The sequence below is a fragment of the Misgurnus anguillicaudatus genome, chromosome 21, assembly GCF_027580225.2.
Source record: "Misgurnus anguillicaudatus chromosome 21, ASM2758022v2, whole genome shotgun sequence".
NCBI classification, from domain to species: Eukaryota; Metazoa; Chordata; class Actinopteri; order Cypriniformes; family Cobitidae; genus Misgurnus; species Misgurnus anguillicaudatus.
In genome coordinates, this window is record NC_073357.2 from 43,431,816 (window position 1) to 43,453,574 (window position 21,759).

A 21,759-nucleotide genomic window follows, 5' to 3' on the forward strand; every position below is an offset into this window, starting at 1 on the left:
TATCCACTTCATTTGAGTCGCCGTGATAATGGTTGGCCCAGCCCTCTCGGGGAAATAGGTAGCAGTAATTGTGAATGGTGTAATGAGTGTGGAATTGTGAGCGTGCTGGGTGACACCATTAGAATCGACCCGCTCCTGACCTCAACCCCCAACAACAAGTGAGACCCCCCAGCCCTCAACGCACAGCAACTGCACCGCAGCCATTTCGCGTCTCGGACAATTAATCCAAGCCTTCCTTCCATTTGTATTCCCACTGTTCCTCTTCTTCTTACCTCCTCTTCAGTATGAATTTTGACACACTTAACTGGGCTTTTATCAAGTGGCGTGCAATAAATCAGACATGGTGTGACTTTTCGAGTTTTCACTTTAAAGCTGGGTTTCCATGAATGTAGGGATCATCAGTGTATATGTTGTCCAGACTTAAAAAGTTGAATCAAACCCTTAAGGGATAGTACACCCATTCTGTTATCATTTTCTCATTCTCATAGTGTTTTAAATCTGTATGAATTTCTTTTTTCTGTTGAACACAAAAAATGATATTTTGATAAATGATGGTAAGCACTAGCTTACTGTTACTATTGACTTCCATAGTAGAAAAAACAAATACGATTTAATAAAATTGGTATTGTCAATTGTGTGCTTTCCATCATTTATCAAAATATCTTTTTGTGTTCATCAAAATAAAATAAAAAAACTTGTACAGGTTTAGAACAACATGAGGGTGAGTTAATGATGACAGAATGTTAATTTTTGGGTGAACTATCCCTTTAATATAATGGGCATTTGTATATTAGATGTTAGTTTAAAAAAGTGAATTCTTCCTCATAAAAGAAATCAGAGATTCCACATTAGTTTACATGCAACCAAAAATCCATTTGTAATCGTCTTGATGGCTGAATTGTATTGAAAAGCCTTCATGTAAACACCTTAATTGATACGATTGAGGTTGATCAGATGCAAAAAAAAAAATGGGTGGCTGGTGTACTCAATCTGTGATCCGATCAGCAGGAATAAAGTACATGTGTGCTTTCATAACATTAGGGTACATAAAGCAATCCCAAGCCTTTTGAAAATTGTGTTTTCATTGCCTATATCTGAAAACTTCTTTTTCTCCAGCTTAGCTTTGTACATCCAGAGATGAGAGATGCTGTGCACTTGGTGAAGTTGCCAAGTCCTTTTTTCGAGTTCAGATTTGGGCAACTGTTTAAACGGTCTCAGTGGGTTGTTTTTCCTGCGGGTTAAAGATGAAAGGATTTTGTTCATTAGTTATTGGTATTTAAGCTGTGAATAGTCATTGGGATGCTTTTAGTTTAGTTTTGAATGTCCATTGTGATGGTTTTAATACGCAAAGTTGGCAACCCTGTTTGGTACGGATTGTACATAGAATGTACATGTATCAGATTTGAATCAGATTGCAATGTTTAGGGTGCATGTAAACTGTATTGTCGTAACATTCAATCGTATTAAATTCAGTCGGATTGACAAAATTTTGTGTATGTAAACATAGCCACTGCGACACGTAGATTTTAGTATTTAAAAAAAAAAATTTTTCAGGGTTGCGTATTATATTTAAAATATTAAAAAACGTCAATGCCTATTAAAAACTTCAATATGAATCAGCCCTAGCAGACCTTGCTAAACAATAGAGTACAGGAAGCGGTTAATAGGAAGCGGTTAATAGGTTCAACTGACCACTAAGTGCCTCTTAAAAAATAATAATATCAATACATTCATCAAAGTGTAATTTGAACTGTAATGTTTTGGTAACACTTTACAATAAAGTTGTATTTGTTAACATTAGTTAGTTTATTACCTTACATACATTGAACAATACTTCTACAGCATTTATTATTATAATGTTAATGTCATGTTAATTTTATCATTTACTAATAAATTTTTGACTATTAAAATGTATTAATTAATTGACATTAACTAACATTAACAATGATTAATAAATGCAGAAAAACTTATTTTGCTAATTGTTAGTTCATTTTAGCTAATGCATTTACTAATGTTAACAAATACAACTTTATTCTAAAGTGTTAATGTTTTTAATATGCAAATAAAATCTTCTTAAGTACTAAAATCTTTTGGCATCTTTAAAAAAGGGCTCAACGCAAATAATGTTTATACTGGCCCCGTCGGGCCAGTGGTTCAGGTTTTCACTTGTCCTGCCAAAATGTTCACTGGCCCCAATAAAAAATGTCAGTGTCACATATTTAAAAATAAGGCTCCCAACTTTTCTGCTTTGCCTGTAAACTGACAGCAAACTGTTCAAAATATTGCATTGTTTCTTTCATCGTGTTTTACCCAAGTAAATGTCTGCTTCCAAATTGTTAAATAATATACATTGATGAAAATATATTTTAGTGACTGAGGGTGAAGCACTGGCCCGATCAGGCAAGTGACAATACTTTTTACTTTTTACCAGGCAGTCCTTTATGTTGAGCCCTGAACTTATCATTGTTTGTATCTTTGACCCTTTCTGGAGAACCCAGTATTTTCTGAGTCATGCAAAAAATGTAACCTTCAAGTCACAGCCATTTTTACATTGTACTCAATTTTTTTATAGTATTACAACGAAAATCTTAAAAAATGAGTGTGATCTCTATGAAATAATCTTTAACAAATGTCTGTAGAGGCTATGGGTTATGGCCTAATTGCCTCACAGGAAACAGGAATACTGACAGTGGGTGGCATATAAGCTACAGGTTAATACTAGTTGCTTGTGAAGAAAAGAAGATGGTTCCCCTCCCTCTAGCCTCCATTTAAACCTGCTGCTGGGTCTCGATTACCTTTACCTTCTGAAAGATCCTCCCGCTGCTCTCAGCTGCACACTACTTGTGTAAGTGGAAACGTGTTAGATCTCACCGTTTGAGTAGCTTGCACGTTACCCAGAAGTTCTGACACCCTTGCACCTGCGAGCAGACAGGTGAGCTCAGCGCAGCAACGTGCCCCAATTATCCACCGTGGTAGTGCGTCAGTGAGCGATCTGGCTGGAGCGAACAGCGGGGTGCTGAGAAACGGCAGGGGTCCTCCTGACCTGAGGTGCTATTAATCTGGGTGCAGAACAGCTGAGAAACAGCTCCGCTCGTGTGTTTGATGAGCCGCTTATCACGGAGCCCTGCTGCTTTTGAGTGCCGATGTGTTGGGCTCTCTTTTTAAAATGCTTTGTATTAATTAACCCCCTACCCACGACTCCCCTGTTCCGGTTGCTCTCTGCTTAGCTTTTGTTCTTACTGTACCAAGTTGAGGTAAGCAACACTTTGCTGGGAAGAGTGATGCTTTCTAGATCTTCTGCATGAGTAGAACCTGTGGCTTTTCGCTCGGAGGATTCAAGTCGTTATACTGCCCGGCCTTTAACTAGCAAACATGACATCGTTGCCAAAGCGGTTTGTCTTAGTGGTCCCAGTTTCATTTCAGGATTATATAGCCGCCTTTCAGTGCATTTCATTTGAAAGATTTCTCAAATCCTCCAGCGCTTGTATTTTTTACATCCAATTATCATTAAATTGTCATTAAAGAACAGTGATTGGGGTTAGTCAGATGCTTGAGCCATTCACATAATTTCATATTCCTTTTGCTCAGCAAAACAGCTTTTGCTTGTGTGGAATGCTTTTGTGAACCAGGGCCATTTTCACAGCATTAATTAAGGACAGACAACAGGGCCTGTCTTGTAAAACTCAGCTGTGCACTTAAACCAGCTGTCGCAAAGCTGACATCAGTGTCTTAAATCCCCGCAGAGCAGGCCAACAGTGACAGTGTTGTGGAAAAAATGTCCTTTTGGAGGAAAGCATGATGTAGTCTTAAAGTAAAGCCGTGGCATCTTGTGGCAGCCACTAGCCTTTTCGTTTTTAATGAGAAGTCCATATCTGATTACGAAGACACTGATATCCGGCAAAACCTCTGTGTCATGAATAGAAATACTATGAAACTGGAATTAATGTGTGACCTTTGTATAATAACATTTAATTTTGACTGTTTGAACGGAAGCTTAAAGGTGATCTGGACTGGCCTATGAGAGCTAAAAGAGATTTTCGCTATAAAATTGGTTTCAAAGAAAGGTGATGGAAATTCCACCTGTGCAGTTAAAAAAAATAATGAAAATAACTTTTATTTAGTTGTAGATGAAGTTATGGAAATGATAAAGAGGAAACGACTCTCTATCCTTTCTATAACTTCATATGTGAGCTGGACTCACAGCGTGGTGTGTCAAAACATGTGCAAGCGAGCATTTAAAGGCAGGGTGCATGATTTTTGATAAACACATGAGTCGGGCCGAGTACCGAAACACACTTGTAGCCAGCAGTAAGGGGCGTGTCTACTAACCGACATTGTTGCCTGGGTTGCGTATGTGTGGGGCGGGTCTGTCAAAAGAAGTGCCAGATTCTATTGGGGTAGGGGTGTGTTTGTTAAGGTGAATTCAGATATCAACATTTGCTTTCAGAGATCATGCACCCCGCCTTTAAGTGTAACTCTTCTGTCTGACTTAACTCTAAACCAGTGGTCTTCAACATGGTGCTCGCAGGAACCAGGTTGTCCGCACAAGTTGTATTATAGTTTTTACATGTTTTTATATTAGCTTGGCTTCTTTTATGTATGTTAACATTTTAAACAATGATAACGTGGCAAAAAATGACTTTCTTAGTTTTTTTGTCTTATTTTTAGATTTTATTCTCACCCCACAAAAAAACTAAGTTTTCTTTTTTCTTAAACACTTAATTTAAGCAAACATTTATCACCCCATTGGCAGATAATTTTGCTTGTTTTAAGCACAAATTCACTTAAATTGTATAGTTTTTGTCTAAAAACTAGACTTATTTTCTTAGGAAATTTTGCTTATCAAGAAAATACATCTTGATTTAAGAATTTTTAGAAATTTCTACTAAAAACAAAACAATTTTTTTTTGCAGTGAGGACATTTCAACGACTAAAATAAAATAAAATCAACAAGTAAAACAAACATTTTCTGAGTAGACTAATTAAAAAAATAAAAAAGTATCCCTCCAGATAGTTTTGTTCCATTGTGGTAGCCCTTGCTCACAAAAAGCTTGGAGACCCCTGCTCTAAACGTATTATGTTGGTATTACATACGTTCTGTGTATGACATTAGGAAATGTTTATATAAAGGGAGGTTAGTGGGGTTGTTTTAACCCATATTTGGGTCAAATATGGACAACCCCAAATGTTGGGTGATTTCAACCAAAATGCTGGGTTGTTTCAAAACCAAAATCCTTGTTTGAATCCTTGTTTCAATTATTTGAATACTCAGTTGGGTTTGCCCATATTTGAAGCAACCAAGCATTTTTTGAGGTTTATGTTTAATAGTAAATTCCTGTATAGGCACATACCTCCACTTCCACCCCAAAAAAAAAAAAAACAAATCCCAAAAATGAGATCTCAATATCTCAGTTGTTTCTCCTAGACAGCAATAAGATCAAATGGGAAGCAAATGAAAAGTTATACTTTTATACTGTATTATCATCTCAAAAAAGAGAAGAGACCTCAACAATGTCACAAACTGAACTCAGATTTGCCAAGTCTGCTATCAGTTAATTTTTATACAATTTTTACAATATTTGTCAAAACATCGGGGGTCTCATTTATTAAACTGTGCGTAGGATCCTTACTAAAAGTCTACGCATACGCAAAAAAATATTAAGACTTATAAAACAAAGCAATGTTCCCTTTTATAAATCACAGATCACCTGCAAGTGTGCGTACATGAATCTTCCTCAGACAACCTTTGCGTGGGGCGTATGCACGTTTTTAGCCCTTTTTTTGCTTTATAAATAAGACCCCTGATGTCTGCCAGCTGTACAATCTAAAGTATATGAATTTTATAAGTATTACAACAATTGTCTAATTTAAGACAAATAAATAAAAAAGGCGACATGCACGACAAGCTGGCCACGTATAAGGTAGCACAATAGTACATTTATTACATTTAAAATATGCATGAGAACATCTTAATGAAAATAGACATCCTGAGAACACACTTAAAATAAAATGTGTTTATAATGTTTACCCAGCAGATATTGCCAAAATATGAATATCAAAATTTGGAGCATAGAATTCATCCAGACACTTGCAATAAATATAACCAGCATCCAAAAAACACATTTATGTAATTTAGTTTAAAAGCATTGTTAGCCCTTGCGGTCACTTCCCTGTGTGTTATCTGCCCCTAGTCTCCCCTTCATGTAGTCTCTCTCAGTTTTTGTGCTCCCCAAAAATAAAACCTACGACCTCGACATTGCTAGCATCATACTCTACCAGCTGAGATGAAATAGAGGATAAAGGGTGAGAGATGGGAAGGAAAGAGTCAGAGGGAGGTGGAAACCGGGAGACAGAGATGGAAGGGTACTGAGAGGTAGACATCTGCTGTCCAGCTGAGCCACCCTCACATTAACTCACTCAAGTGCACACTCTCATTGTCACATATTCCCAAGGGCCTCCTATCTAGGTTTGGGGACAAGGAAAGTATATTTCAGTCATGCGCAAAGACAAGCAACACTCGGGCTCGTGCGCATGCAAACATACATACACTCAGTCACAGTGTATTTTATCTATTAATTTTTGTGCGTATGTGTGACGACCGGTATTCTCCGTCCATCCAGCAGATGGCCCTGTTGTCACTGCTTTTTCAGGCACCTGTGGGAAAGGCAAGTGAAATGCCACACATGGGAGGGTTAAGGATTACTCCTAAAATCACACTCAAATGCCGTTAGCTGAGTAAAGAGAGCTTATTGTTCCCTCAAAGTTTACATGTCAAGGTCATTAGCAAGTCGAGCTCATAGATTTTAGTTTGATGCCATCTTACACTAAGCCGCTCCGCACAATTCCCCGACCATATGCGTGTGTGATCGGGGGTGTGCGACATCATCTAAATAAATCATGCTAAATCATTGTATTCTCAACAGGCCGTCATCGCCTGCCAGCAATTCTCCTCCTTCGACAGCCTCGGCCACGCTTTAAACACCTTGCCTTTAAAACGACGTTGCTTTAAACTGCCAAGGAATAAAACCCGACCGTCGATCACAGCCAAGACCGCCGCACGGCCCCTATTGAAACACGGTTGCGTGCACACAGACGCATGGCGATCGTGCGGATTTAAATGCAGTCAGGCACATTATCAGGCTGTGCTCAGTCAAGCTCAAACATTCCATAACCTCAACCTTCTCCGTGACCCCTCTCTGCTTTTAACAACTGCCGACATAGTTTTGTGCTGTTATGTGATCATGCTCGGATGAAATCTGTCAAACAGCCCCCTGAGTTATTAGGCTGTCTACGTCTGACCTTTCCGCAATCAAAGATATATGACTTAAGGGCTCAGATTTGCCATGGCAACGGGTCCAATTTGCCGCCGTGAGAAAAGGTCTAATTGTTGCAGAAATTTAATGATCTAGCGCGACATCGGGGGCTGTGAGATTTTATGAACTGTTTACGCTATAATTTTCTTTTGTTAATGCATTCCCTGCTTAACCCTCTCGCTGCCGCCCGCCTGGAGCGGGAGGGGTGGCGAAGGGGGGGTATACAGGGTGGAAAGAAATGAATGTTGTGTACTAATATTAGGAAGGGAGATCTGTGACTGTTTGTATATCTGTGTGTAACATCTTCAACCTGTTTGCAACCCTTACGTTTAGAAGGTGAAAATATGGCTGCTAATTTTTTTGCGAAAAAACTCAGTATTATTGCCCTGCCAAAGTAGACAGCTGTAATATATTCTACAAGGTCAAAGACAACTGAAATTAAAATGTCTAATCAGTTAATTTGTTTTATTGCGAGGGACTGGTGTGTGATTGGACACAGGCAACGCGGGTGAGAGAGTGTTAGAGACAGAGAGGCTGAGAGATGGATGCTTAGATATGCACACTGATATTTTGACTGCTCTTGATGTGGGGAACTATTGTGTTATTCTGTCATTGAATGTTGATGAACCTCTGACTCTTTTTTCTTTCTGTCTGTCTTGTTTTATGCCCTTTCCCCCCCTTTATTTCCTTCAATCTATGTTATAAGAGTGACTTTATTAGATGCTGAAATAGACTTATATTTTATATCTCATTAAATATTCAAAATAAATTCAGCATATTTGATACGTTCATACATATTCAGATTCAGTAACAAGGATCAGAATATTTTGATTGAACCCATACAGAAAAGAATATTTAGATTTTTCTTTTTTGTGCGCTCATAATTCCATTCAAGGGAGCGGGTTGAATTACAATTGACTTCATTGTTTTTTAATCATTAGTCTTTATATCATATATGCAATAGCAAAATGTTAGTTTGCATTAAATAATTTGTTATTGTATTTTTTATATATTTAATTGCTAGAGCACTGCATAGGCTGCGCAAAGGTCATGGGTTCGATTCCCAGGGAACACACACACATTGATAAAAAAAAATAAGTGTATATTAAATGCACTGTAAGTCACTTTGGATAAAAGCAGCGGGCAAATGAATAAAGGTAAATGATGTATATTGTTTCAGTGACTAATATCTTTCCAGTACGTTCAATTTGATATTAATGTGAAATGCTGATTGAGCATGTAAAGACTGCGCAGATATTTATTCATCTTGGAAAGTAATACCCTCTCCGTTTTAGAAATGGCATGAGAGAGAGCTTTTGTTCGTCCCTCGTGTCTTCGACTATTTAATTGCATGGGAATGTGTGCTTTAAATGAATGTCTCTGATGTGACCTCCATTAGGTCCAGTAAAGAGGAATGGTCCACTGCTGTTTGTTTAACTTTAAGCAGCAGTAGAAGAGGTCTAGCCTTGATTTATTAGCGCTGAGTGTCAAATGACCATGATGAAGTACATTTCCATTTAAAAAGACTTCAGCACTCAATCTGGAAAAGTTACGATGGGAACAAACAACATGGTTAGTCAGTGAAGGAGAGAGGGACGCTATACTGAAATCTTATTAGGGATGAGAAATGATGATGATGTTATTATGAAAGAAACTGTCACTTTTCATATTTAATCCTTTTACTATCAGTATACAATATGTAAATTTAGAGATTTCATTAGAATCTGAGTTTTTATATATAAGAAGGGCAGGACTTTAATTAAAAATGTTTGTTGGTTAAACATTTGCTATCCAAGAATATTGCAAAATGTGCTCACAGACCGCCTTTCAAGGCTTTGGGAACCATATATGCTTAAAAGACACATCATCGTGGATATATCCTCATAAATCCTCCTAAATACCTTATTTTCTGCCCTTCTTAACTCCACTCAACTGATTGTATTCATGATATTTTAGATGTACAAGTTAATAGATACAGAAATATTGAACTCGCGCTGTAAAGTTAGGCTTATCATCTAATCATCGTTTTTATTACCTTAGAATGAGGCGTTTTTATCTACATACACAGAGGGTCCCTTTACATGGAAGTCGCCGTTTTGTGCCACCATGTTTCTACAGACTCCCTTAACGGACAAACTTTTTTTACTAAGTTGTCTCCGATGATGACATGTTTTTCCAGTGGCGGCTACCGTAGCTTCTCTATGCGTTTCAAAAGCGAGGGGTGAGCAGTGGACTGAGCCGTTGGTTGCAATTTCGCAACCTCACCACTGGATGCCGCTAAAATTTACACACTGCACCTTTAACTTATTAGACTATAGTTTGTTCATTTTTCACACACTTGAAGTGTGATTTTGGTATTTTATATTGAATAACGTTAGGGGTCTTTGTAGTGTAAATTTCAAGTCTACATCAACCAACGCAAACTTGTCATTGCAAAGCTTGCAAGGTGAGGAGGTGTGTGTGTGTGTGTATACCGGCTGCTATCCAGAACAGTGATGAAGTGATTTTTAAATGAAAATACACCTGTCTTTAGGACAAATACATGGCACTAATTACTTGTCTAACCTAAATCTCCTACTGCCAGATGTTGCTAAAATACAGAGAGACAGAGACAAATTGTATGCCACTCTTTTAGCCAGTGCACAAATATAGACGTTTAAATCATTTTTTCCTTGACCCTGTTAGAGAGGCATTCAATGTTAGCGCTAAGTCAAGGCTAAGACTAATTGTAACGGTATGGTAGGTATCTCCTAATCTTGTCTCTATGCAGTCTGTTCCTGACATAAGAGGGATTATGCTCTTATCTGCCCCTCCTCCTTGTGTTCTTCTACTCGACAATTCACATTTCTATTTCGGTTACGTCCTTTTCACCTCTCCTTACCCGTCCTGCCCTCCTCTCGTGTCCTCCAACCTCCCCTCTTAGTCATAAAAAACCCTCAATGACTTATATACAGTGTTGAAGAATTTCAAGGCATGTGTTAGATTCGCAGAGGTCCTCGAAGTGTCAGTTACAGTAACTCAGTGAGAGCCGGCCAAAAAAAACAAATAAGACATGCCTTCAAAAGTACCTGGCATAAAACAAATCCTCTTTCTTTCTTCCTTTCATTCTTTCTTCTTTTTTTTATTAATCAACCAACTTTTGGTCAAAAAGAGACTTACCCAACTCGTTGGGTTGTAATTTATCCTATGCCGGGTTATTTGTTGGGTCAAATAGAAATATTTCCTGGGTAAATTTAACCCAACGGCTAGGGTTTTTATGTTGGTTGTACTTATATTTTTTCACTGTAAAAAAATTCCATAGAAATTTGCAGCCGGTAACTTACCGTAGATTCAAACCTCTGCTACCACTGGCAACATTTTGTTCAAATTAAACGAACTCCAAACATTCACAACTCTTTGTCTTTACAGAACAAAACTAGAAAAACAGCATCAAGCGAACATTCTGGTAAAACAAAATCTGAAGCAAAAAACAGAAAAAGGTTGATGATGATTTCTGGTTCCCAGAATGCTTTGAATGAGGCCGTTATTGTATAGTTTTATTCTGTAAAGACGAAGACCTGTCAATATTCAAAATCCATTCAACTTTGAACAAACTCTTGCCAGCAAACAACACAAATTCAAATCTACGGTAATTTACCGGCAACCCAGCTGCAATACCATTGTAATTTCTACAGATTTTTTTACAGTGTAATTTCAGATTAATTATATTCATAATTTTAGCTAAACTATTTTGAGTAGAATTTAATTAAAATTTTATTAAATTAATTATGTGCAACCAGATAATTTTAATGGTTTAATTTCTACATACTAAAATTAAGTTTTATCCAATAGTTTTTTAATCTCTTATTCTATCTTAACTTTCAATAATATTCAGAAAAATAAAGCAAACCCAATATTTCAACTCTAACTTTATTAAGAGATTTTTGCTCTGCCAAACAAGAGTGCCAGTAATGTAACTCACCATTCGTAACAAAAACAAATGAACCTGAATAGCTGGAAGACAGCAAATATTGTCTATACACAAGCACCACTCTTCTGAATGATGGTAACCACAAAACTCACAACAGATACTCTTCTAAATCACAAAGATAATTTAACCCTAAACACTAAGACGTCTTTCTTTTTTGTAAAAACACATAAAATAGCATTTCATTTCAGATTTTACTCTCCAAACGCAGTCACATGCGAAGCATGCTGGGAAGTACAAGTCCACTGCCTGGTTAGTTATATTTAATTAAATAATTCAAGTAGTTTCAACACAAAATTATTAAGATAATTTCCTTCTTACAAATTTGGGTGGATTTTACATGATATAATTAATTTCAATTTACTCAATAATGTGTTCATTTAGAATTACTTACATTTTTTGTGTTATTTTTACTTTTTACAATTTTTTAATAGAATTAACAATTTTTTAAGTTAAATTTACATAAGGCATATAATAATGTTTTTCAGTGTAATATATACAGCAAAATTTAATAAGTGAAATAATAGTACATAGTAATGTATTAAAACAGAACATTTCTAATAGACCATTTCAAAAGATGTAAACACTACTGGTCCAGAAACACTTCCTGTTTCAGTTTGTGACTGTTTTTTATTATTTCACATATATTATCTTTAAGAACTTTTTGATTCAGTTCTATATGCTCTGTTGGTTGTATTTTATCTCAACATTTATCTAGTGTTAAAAAACTGAAACAGGAAGTGCTTTTGGACCAGTGTTGTTCACATCTTTTAAAATGGTCTATACAATATATTCTTAAGTACAAAATTAAGTTACATTAAAAAATGTATTGCTGTATATGATATATTGAAGTATATGATGGAAACATTAAGTCACTGCAAATTCTTCCTGTCTTTCTTTCTTACTTTCTTTCTCTTTCATCTCTTCTCTTACTTTCTGTACCCCCTTCCTATTTTCTAACTGTCTATATTTGAATTCAGCATGGGGGAAATTATGTGCAGCCACCACAAACAGCCTGCCTCTCTTTTACTTTAAAAGATAGGATAATGAGAGGAAATATCTATTTGCTCTGCGTAATGTGTGTGTTCACAATGATGTTAAGAGACTGGCGTGTCAGCCCGCGCATACGTTTCTGCTGCGGGAGAGAGGAATAGGACGTGGCCTTATATGCATTCCACAAGACTCGACTTTTGGTAATGGGCTGCGGAATATTTAATTTCAGTTTTTAAAAAAATATTCCCATTTACCACAAGAACAGAGGAAATCATGCCATATTGTTGTGCCCTTGGAGCAAGTTAGATTTTAAGTGCCTTGCTCAAGGCGCAACAACATCACTCAGAAGAATAGCAGGACATTAGAGCCTGGAGCTGTTCGGTTCTAAATCAGAATACAAAATCTGAATTTAAAGCAACATTGCTGTTGTTCTAAATGAGACTATTTACCTAGTTGGTGAAGTGTCGGCAGATTTGTGCCACGTGTCAGACAAAGTTTTTTTTGCACTTACTGTCTCTTGCATGTTTTTTAATCAAATTTGTGACTAATTTGGTAACATGTTATGCGTTTGGCAGATGCTTTTATCCAAATCGACTACATATTTTTCTCATCAATGTGTGTGTTACCTGAAACATGACCTTTGCAATGCTGGCGAAATGCTATACCAGTAGGGGCTAGAGAAACATTTAAAATCACGATGAAATTGAAATGAATTTTGGAATATTGTGTTTTTTTTTACAAATAACTTCAGTGAGCTTCATTATTTTATTTATTATTTTGCCCTCATAATCATTAATAAAAAAAATAATGCAGATCTTCTTTCCTCCGAACGATCTCTCTTTAATACCTGTCATGAGGTATGGCATGTGGGCGGGGTCCAGGAACAGATTGCAGTGATTAGCAAATAGCAACTTGACCCAACTTCCAACGATTCAATCAATTCTCGATGGATGAGTTCAAGTCCAGCCTTAACTTTTTTCATTTCAGAAATAGGGTTTCACTTGGATATGTCACTACAGGGAAAATAAGACAATCGCTACTTCCGTTTCATGGCAACTTTAACTCTTTCCCCGCCATTGACGAGTTATCACTAGTCCCGATGAGGTTTTATGTTAATTTGTAATACCGCAATTATCCACTAGATGGCGCACTTATCACATTTATAAATAACTAAAGCAAAAAATTATTTACTAATTTTAAACTCTGTGTATGTTTTGATAATCGTTCTGAATCTGATCTCTAACTAAATTTCTTCACAAAAATTTTTTTTATTATTTGAGCTTTTTGCAAAATTTTTTTTTTATCTTAATAATTTTAAGAAAAATGACCCATATTTAAGAGTTTATAAGCAGAGAAAAAAAATATAGATAGGATTAAACTTTTTTTCTGTTTTGCTTGTTTGTTTATTGTTTGTTTGAGAGCAGAGGGTCTGTTCTTTCATTTAATATAATTGTATGTTTATATATTTTTAGAAGAAAATTTTCCTGGAAGGCATTTTTTGAAACTTATGTGAAAACCACAAAAAATGCTGACGGGGAATAAGTTAATAAGATTGGATTTTTTTTTACTGTACACGCTGGATTCCATGTTTACAACACTTTACTGTATTTAAAGCCATATCACCACAATTAATGTTAAAAAGTGTTCAAATGTGGGAAACAGTGTCTTTATTTTGCAAAAGGTGACACAATTCATTTGAAAGTACAATGCTATCTTTAAACCCTTGCAACTAACCTAGATATTTTTACATTTCAAAGTGAAAGTTGAGTCATTTGTATATCTCTGGATACTTCTCTCTAGAAGTCTACACTGTTAAAATAGCTGTAATTATACAGCTATTTACTGTAGAAGATAAATACTGAAAAAGTTTCATGTTCATTTAACTTTGAACAAACTATTGCCAGTAAATAACATAAATCTACAGTAAGTTAATGGCAACCAGCTGCCAGTAATACTGTAATTTCTACAGAATTTTTTTTTACAGTTTTTTACAAAATATTTTCGGATGTCATACTGTGATCCTATTATCTGCATATGTCATAGCAGAGCTAAATTCTTTACAAATGTCATCACCACGGACATCGCAATGAAAATGTGTAGTGTGAAATTCCATCTACCAAAGTAAAAGTACACTAAGAAGAACTGGAGGACGAAAGATGAAGGGTTAGAAGAAGTTTTAAAACACCTGATGTGAATTCTCCTTGTGACTTCTCCTCCTCTTTTCTCCAGCAAATTAAACATAGCATGGCTTGGCAAACGATATTTTTTGAAAAATGTTTCTCTGGCAAATTAAATTTAAAAACTCTCCTCAAAGTTGCATCTGAAAGGAAAACTTCTAGAAAAATAACACCTTTTCAGAGCATGCACTGCGTGTCTTTAAGTTCAGTCATTATTTAAACACCAGAATGATGGGTTGCGCAAGTGCAAGCTGTTAGTAAATCTGGCCTTTAATGTTTTGATTGTGACAAGTTTTGGTGATAAAAGTTTTTTTATTTGCAGATCAATGAATATTAAATGTCTGCTTCCACTAATCTTTCCGAATGACAATTCATAATAATGTCAGACTGAGCTCTAACCTTAGCTCTATTCCTGGTTTCAAACCTCAAGACAAATAAACATCAGTCAGTGCTTTTTACTTTAATGTTTAAAATGAATTAATTAATATGACTTATTATTTGTCTTTAAACTTTGGTTTAGTTTTGATGAACGGGTACTTGAGCCTTACTGATAGGGTCGTGCGTAATTGGGGCGAAAAAGGTTGGGAACCACTGCTCCAAATTATGGTTTTAGGTGGCCACCGCTAGTCAATTCTGGCCTTAACCGCAGACCGTCTTCATTTGACATGTCTCCCACGCCTCCCCGTGAAAATCAATCAATCATTTTAATTATTTGTGCAAATGTACTAATTAGTTATCAGGTTACCCCTCCACTGCCTCCCCAGCATCCTCTGTATTCAAAATAAGCTTCGGCACATGGGATTGGTACAGACCATCGGCAAATATTTACTACTCCCATCTCATTACGTCTGGAGTGGCCGCATGTGCTAAAAAGCTGACCGTGAATATTTTAAAGTCTCTTGCATGCTCTAAAATTTACCTTGACCTTTTCGGATCTGGTTTGACCACACCAGAGCAACACCGGGGGTCCTCTTTGTCCACTGCAACCATGCCTGTACCTGAGTCCTGGTGTCGAGCCCTGGGGTTTTGTTAAGCTGTGTGCATACAGACAGAAGCATTCATTTTCTCCTCACTATGTCTCGGTGAGGTTTGCTTGTTAAAGACAACTGATATATTTCAGCTTTAGTGTGTCCAAGGGGAAATGCTGACCACTTTTATTTCTCGAGCTGAGTGATTAGCAAGTTGGAATTTGTCGATACAATAGTTATGAACGATTGGAACAAACCTGAATTGGGGCTATAATCTTTTTTTCCCTCTGTGCTTTGATATTGCTAGTCTGCATTTTTGCTTAAAAAGAAAGTGATTAATCAATAATTAATTTGAAGCCGTGGTATTGACAGAGGCAAAGCGATGGAAATATTTTCCATAAATCTGCTGTTTATTGCAGGTGCAATTCAGCACTGTTCTGCTTTGCCTCGGCACTCGTGTAAAGTATGGTGTGCGGTGCGCTCTCCGTGCTTAGCAAAAACCTGCTGTCTTTGAAATGTGAGACACATTGTAGTTTATAGCTGAACGTCAGGAAAGTCCTCAGAGTGCAGTTCTTAATTGCGCCCATGAGTTCATCTCCTTGTAATGTAGACAGAGAGGAGAGGAGCTGCTGGGAGCTCTTCATGGCTGGAGAAGACTGGTTAGAGGTCTCTCGGTCCTGGTTGTCTCGTTTGTGCTCTGATAAAGCAGATCTCTTCACGGTCTCTGTTCCTGACCTTAATGTTCGTGTAAAGTCATTTCAGAGAATTCTTTTTTAAACACATTATAAATGTTAGAAATGTATTGCTGAAACAGGTTACAAAAACTGTGAACTATGTAGTACTGAATAGAGGTGTTATGGCGTTAAACAGTTTCGCAACATTTCTATGTTCAGGATTTTTTGATGACGCACTGGAGCCACCAAGCATGACCTCACCCAACAGAATCGCCAGCATCCATTCAGGTGGTAGCGGTATTTAAAAGATAAAGGAGACCAAAAGCGGACACAACCCCAGCCTTTGAGAGCAGAGAATTCTGCCTATTTTTCCAATATTTTTTCGACTTATTTTATTTAATTGGCTTTTTTAATCATTTAAATTTGGGTAGTTGCACAATATTGTTTTTGTTATTTAAAGAGCATGTTAGTATAATGCGCCTATAAATTAGACGACAACGCGTGTTTGCTTATTACACACATGGACAGCACACAAACATTTTTAAATATAAAAATTAAAAGGATGAAAATGTAAAAGATTTTTGAGTTTCTTGGACATAAATGAGTACCGATTACGAGACGTTAAAAATATTGCATTTATTTTTTATTTCTTTATTTTTTATTTCTTTATTTTTTTAACTCTTTCACTGCCAGAGTTTTTTTTAAAAGTTGCTAGCCAGCGTCAGCATTTTTCAGGTTTTTCACAAAAGTTTTATGCCTTCCAGAAAATGTTCTTCTTTAAATATATAAACAAACAATATATCAAATTAAAGAATTTAAAAAAATATTAGTTCTCTCTTATCAACTTTCAAATATAAATAGGTTTCTTCATAAACACCCAATTTTGAGCAAAAAGCTAATTCCATAATTCCATTTTTTTGAAGGACTTTTGATAGAGATCAGATGCAGAGCGATCTTTAAAACATACACAGAGTTCTCTCTCTTTTTCACGTGAGACGCTACCTCCAGGTTGTATAAGTTGCAGATAATAGCGGTATTGTGGAAAGCCGTAAATTCTCATCATTGGCAGGGAAGCATTTTCTCTTAATTGTCTCGTCAATTTCGGGGAAAGAGGTAAATGCTACCCCACGAATTTTGTGTATATCATTACTTTGTATAGGGTGAGAACCTTTTTTAATTAATGCTTTTCAAAACACTCACAGCGCTATGCGAGTGCTGAAACGTTTCGGCTCTCCCCCCCTTTGTAAATTCTTTATCTCCTGTTTAGTACAAATAAAGTACTTTTTAGAGTACAAACTTTTTCTTGCATATTTATAAATTATTATTTGAGATAACACGATCACGTAGGCAATCCATACATATACAGCAATTATAAGCCTGCTATTTTTACTTCCATAATTAAAAGAAAATGACTTTTAAAGAGAACCAAAGGTTTTAATACAAAAAAAAAAAAACAATTTCAATACAAATATTACCAACACAATTTTTTAACATCAATCTTAAACTCGTGGTCTTCTTCCTCCAGTTAGTTTTTCAGTTTATAAATCCATCATCTAAATAGGGAATCGGCATGGTGTGAGCATAACTGGCTTTTAAAGGGAATGAGAGATGAGACTGTCATTGGGCACGTTACACCCAAAACACACCCATTACTCATTACGAGAATAGTAAAAACCCTTTTAGACTGTGCGCTAGGCGCACAAACCATTTTTCCCATCGTTAAATTAGCAAAAGTGGAATCAGAAACACCCGTTTAGACTGTGCGCCGTGCACTTTAGACCCTGTGCTTAGATCGTTAAAATAGGGCCCATAGTATCATACTTTACACAGACTTTAATGACATAGAAGCGTATGATTTGCATATGACTATAGTCAGGTTTTTGAATGTCTAAATAAAAGATTAGCATCTTGTAATCTGGTTTATAAGTAGGAGTCATTGTTTTTGAGAGCCTCCAAACACTTGCATTTTTTAATGCATGGATTGTATGCATAAGTTATTTGCTCTCTTATTAAACCAGCATAATGTAAAGACTGCTGTCAAGTTGCTGTCATATATGATCCTCAGACAACGCATTTCACCAGTGAGTGCATAAGAAATTATTAAAAAGATGTATTTTATAACATAACTCATTTGATTTAGAGGAGAAATGAGTAGAAATATTAGCCATAAGAACAAGAATTGAGCAGATAAAATTATGCCTCATGCAGAGAGCACTTATTTGTTTTGTTTGCTGCTTGGATAATTTAAAGACAATGCCGTGTCAAAGCCTAGCTTTGATGCATGCGCCAGCGCTTCTTTTCCCAGCGGTATTAACCCCAGCCCTTCCTGCTGTATTGTTCAGGTGTACCAAAGATATTTTTTTAACTTCATTGTTAAGAAATCACCACTCAATAGACATTTTTCCCCCTTTCCACAAAGGACAGTTTGCTTTGTCCTTTTACGCGGAAATGTTGGAGTTGTTATTTTAAACCTGGAAGTCTTGCTTTATGGTGAGACATGACTTGCAAAGACAAAACATCCTCTTCCTTAGTAGAGAAAGGTGGTGACCGGTGATGTCTGGTATTAGTTCCTCAAACAGCTGGGATTGTGTCTTGTGTAAGAGAATGTGCACCTTTCTGGAGTCTAAGCCTGACAGTAGCATTGACCAGAAGGAGGAGAAAGGCCAAAAACCGAACGGTTTAAGGGAGGGAAGAATATGCAAAGGGAAGGAATAAAGCAGCTGTGTTGGGGCCATATGCCATCCCCTTAGAAGAAGGTAAGGTCTGTCCCTTCACACATCCCTGGCTTAACATCAGAAGGTGGTCACTGGCCATGCCGCACACCCGACCAGTCAGTTTGATTTAATGAGAGAAGCTTTGGATGCCACCGTCTGTCCGGAGAAGAAGAAAAAAAGAAGATAGAACAAGAAAAAAGGGAGATGCCCAAGTGATCCAGCTGCCCACCAGACTGACAGATAAGTGTGTAAAGTCCAATAACTCCAGAAAATGGCAGAGTAGAAAAATAGGTATAGATTTCTCACCTTGTCAGATTTGCACATGGTTGTAAAATACATGTGAGATAGGAAGGAGAAATGGAATAAAGAAAACTGCTAATGATGAAGAGTGAGAATGGCTGTGTTGTCTGGCACAGGAAACTGCGCGTGTGGCAAGGTTTTAATGATGCATCTGCTCATGTCAAATGATTCTGGACACATGGCAAACCCTTGACTGCTGGAAGCTTTGATGTCATCACACACACACATACACAAATGCATGTTGGCATACTCTTTTTGTCTATCACACACACACACACACTCGCGATCGTACTCGCGCATGCTCAGCTATCTTCCGGGCACCGGTTCACTTTGGCCCCCTCTGGTGCTGCGGTGGCTGATTTTAATGTCCCTGCCTAATGATCTGGCAGCCCTAGAAAGGTAAATGATAATTTGCCTTAAGTGGAGCCTTTAGGCGGAAATGCCTTGTAGTACTCTTTCCATTTTCAAGAGGGATTTGCACATTCTGTCCTTTTAAGATGGAGTTATCAATATGTCATGCACAGATTTCATTTCAATTTCTTCTGCTGTCCGAGAAAGCATCCTCTACTGTCCGCTCTCATTTCAGCAGGCTGACCAGATGATGATGTTCGAGAGATCTGTCGTGCAGGGAGGCAGCGACTTGGACAACTTGGAATGGACTGATGGAGACCGAGGTAAAAACTGAGAAAATAAGCACTGATTCTAGATCAGGACTCACTCTGCACAGGCTTTGTAAAACACAACTCACTGGAGGGTTTATACAGGATATCTGGCAGGAATTAACTGGTGATTCATCAGTCCAAAGAACTCCTGTTGCTACCTCTCTCTGTTAAGCTGTCTTCAGAAGCACAAAACTGTTTCCTGTATTCCACTTTTGGCTATTTATCTTTAAATAAAACCATTTTGAAACATCATGTGGTCATGGGTCTGCACGTTTCGTAGTAAGTGTCAGTGGATACAGCTGTTGTTTTATTTTAGGCCTCAGATTGGGCACATATTACTGTAGAAGCAAACATAGAAACTAAAATGGTACTTTCAGTTTCCACAGCAGGTGCAGTAGTTACAAGTGAAGTAGGCTCTGATCCGTTGCAACAGCACAGGGCAGAGATGAAAAGTGGGGTTGGCTTGAAGCGGTCAGGGCCTTGTCTCCGGGAGCTGATAATTGCTTAGGGTGAGGGGAAGTTCAGGGCCTGCTTTTGTCTTGCCAGTAACAGGAGACGAGAGCTGAAGAAGCTGGGCCTTTGGCGACAGGGTAGTGCCACTGATCAGACAAAAGGTTGTAGGCACGTGGGCGCCCTCTTGCTTTCACAGGATCCTCTCGTTCGTTCTCTCCATCCTCTCTGAGGGTATTAGAAGCGGGCAGATGCTCTAGTATCTGTCCTGAGGGGATGGTGGTTAACCGCTGGCTCGAGTGTTTCGCCAAAGGCGAGAAAAAGAGAGGTATCCTTTCTCTGTTCATCCCCCTCACTTTTACGTCTCTCGTGCCTTTCTATCACTTTCCTCATCTTTACATGGGCAAACAGTGAGCCGTTAAAGATCTCTTACTCTTTCCCTGGGTAGTGACCAAATTCACCACTTAATGCTGATGTTTCTCCCTTCTTCGCACATCTTTTTATTTCTCTTAAGGTTGGGGCTTTAAAGATAATGTAGCTTTTTAGGGTTGATGGCGTAAAGTGAGAGCGGAAATGTGATTCTGAAACATTAGTTGATAATGCAGTGGTTTCGCCGAAGCAAAGAATATCAGGCATTAGATCTTTGAGTGATTCTTAGATGGGGGAGCCCCAGGTGTTATGCCTTAGGAAACATCTGAAATGGTTAAGAGCACTCTGTCTCTTTACTGTAATGGAGTGAAAAAGACTGGATATCGTATGTGCATTTGGAATCTAAAATTCCTCCTGGAGCATAGGCTAACTGGAATGTAACATTAACTCATAGCTTGCACTCAAGAAGGCTTGACTCTTAAAGGCATTTTCTGTTAGGAAAACAGGATTTTTGTAGACTAGGCGCCATGGTGTTTGTCTGGAAGTGGTTCGGACAGTCCCTAAGATTAGCTGTTTTACTTTTAATTCCCGCTGAACTGTTTCTTTCAGATCTCAGTGGGCCTGTGCCCATCTGCTAGTCTGCTAACTCATCCTGTCTTTCATCCGCGTCTCCTGATCAAAGCTCATTAACACTTCTGAATGAGAGGGAGTTGTCCTGCTAATGCTAACCCTGAACGCTCTCTCAACATCATGCGGATGCTAGGCTTTCACATGGCTTCGATTCAATCTTTTTTTTTACCGAACTTCGACCTACAGCAATAAAGAGGGCTACTTCTTTGATATGTTGTTTTTCTTTCTTTAGCGGCAATCTTTGATTCCTCGGGCGAGCCGTCCCACTAGTGCACAGCTGCTTACTTGGCTTGATGTTTTTGGCACAGCTTTAGCGTTAGCACGCCCGCTACCGGCTTTGTGTGGCACATTCTGCAGCCCGGGCACTTCAGAAAACGTCAACAAGCAGCCGTCGAACCTCCATTTTGAAACCAGAACACTTGATGGGAGAGCGAGAAAGAGATAAACGTACGTGTGTGATAAAGTGCCGAGTGTCCTTTCTCTCTCAATATATATGAACACAAAGACCTCAAACCTGGAAAACCCACTGATCCTCTTCCAGG

General features: G+C 37.6%; 1 protein-coding gene across 10 annotated transcripts in view; it reads left to right on the forward strand.

Moving 5' to 3' along the window:
- The window catches only part of znf536 (zinc finger protein 536), a 374,641-nt gene that overhangs the window by 12,870 nt on the left and 340,012 nt on the right, over positions 1 to 21,759 (forward strand). For 2 of the 10 annotated variants that reach the window (XM_055208275.2, XM_055208283.2), the window contains exon 4: positions 19,693 to 19,780. The exons of 6 other annotated variants lie outside the window; for them this stretch is intronic. The gene's annotated coding sequence lies outside the window, so the exon portion shown is untranslated. The remainder of the gene's footprint in view (positions 1 to 19,692; positions 19,781 to 21,759) is intronic. 2 more of the 10 variants (XM_055208292.2, XM_055208322.2) reach the window with 1 other exon arrangement.